This window comes from Macaca fascicularis, chromosome 3 (assembly GCF_037993035.2).
Source record: "Macaca fascicularis isolate 582-1 chromosome 3, T2T-MFA8v1.1".
In the NCBI taxonomy this organism is placed as follows: Eukaryota; Metazoa; Chordata; class Mammalia; order Primates; family Cercopithecidae; genus Macaca; species Macaca fascicularis.
The window spans coordinates 183,414,778-183,416,212 of NC_088377.1; positions in this window are offsets into that span (position 1 = coordinate 183,414,778).

A 1,435-nucleotide genomic window follows, 5' to 3' on the forward strand; every position below is an offset into this window, starting at 1 on the left:
TGTTCAAATGGTAGAAGTCTCTCATACTATCTAGGCCACTCTGTCTCCAGTTTGGCCTCTGACCCAGCCTATGTATTTGCTCCCCAGCCTACATGTTCTGTCCTCTCTGCCTAAGAGTACAGGTGTAGTGCTAACTGCAGCTTAGGTCATATTGGACTTTATTAGGTTCAGAATTCACAAGCTATGTTATAGGTCCATGACTTTTTTGTCTTGAGGTTATTTTCTGCACACTTGAGTAGCTTTTTAATACTTACAGTGCATTTTGGTTGAGGAAAGATGGAATTTTTTAGCTTTGTCCTCTCCTTGCCCAGGAACAGTAGAACATTCATTGCTGTTTTCTCCTGCCAGTCATCTTTCTTTTTCCTGTAGCTGGGACTATTAATCAGCATATTAACTCTGCTCTCTTAAGTTCACACATTAAAACTGCCTGGTGATGTAGTCTTTATTCCTTTATGCCACATTCCTTAAGCAAAATTGTGAAGTGTATAAAATTTATCTTTTGAGCAACTCTATTTCTTCCATCAGCACAGCAACTTTTATGTGCCTTAAATGTTGTGAGAAATTATGCAGATTAATAGTCCTGTTTAAGCAGGGTGATAAATCTCTGCTTTGGGAAAATGACAGGCTGAACAGAAGAGCTTAATTACCAACCCAGAGCGGTTTCTGAGTCCAGAATGCAGGGGCAGAAGAGGATGCTGTGCTGGACCACTGTGAGCCGAGGGGCTCTGCTTTCAACTCTTCCCTGAAGGCTGCCTCTTCTCTCCACGCCTCTGAAAGGCCGTGGGGCTGAAGCAGCAGTGCCTTATCAGACTCAGGTGTGTAGCGTGCCGTCCTCAGCATGCGTATGATTCTAGCAGACTGATTCTCTCCTCAAGTCAGTCAGACTTGCTAGGTAAACTTTGCCCACCCCTGGGAAGCCCCGTCTGCTGAGAAACTTTCTCCTGCTCCCTAGCTGGTCTAGGCAGAGCACATGTGGGAATATGATAGCGGTAAAATACTGTAGGGATCTTCTAACCCAAGCTTTGGGTCTTGCATTTCCCTTTTGGATGTGATAGTGTCAGGGAATAAACCTCAGAAAACTGCACTGTGACCTCGATTTGGAGGTTTCATGTTAAATGGTAAGACGAATAGTATACCTAGAAGAATGGGAGAAAAAGTATCAAACAGTATGTCCAGGATATCCCTTTTTTGAAAAAGAAGTTGTAATTAGGATATGCTTAAAGTCTGGAGGGAGAAACAGGATGTTATTATCTCTAGAGAGGGTGATTATGTGTGATTTTCCTTGTTTCTTTACAATTTTTATATATATATATTTTAGCATTGAACATCTATTACTTTTATAATGAGAAAAAAATAAAACTTTATTTGGGGAAAAAGATCTTTCCATTATTTCTGAGCCAGGCTTACTTTACTCATTCACTTTTAATGAGTACCA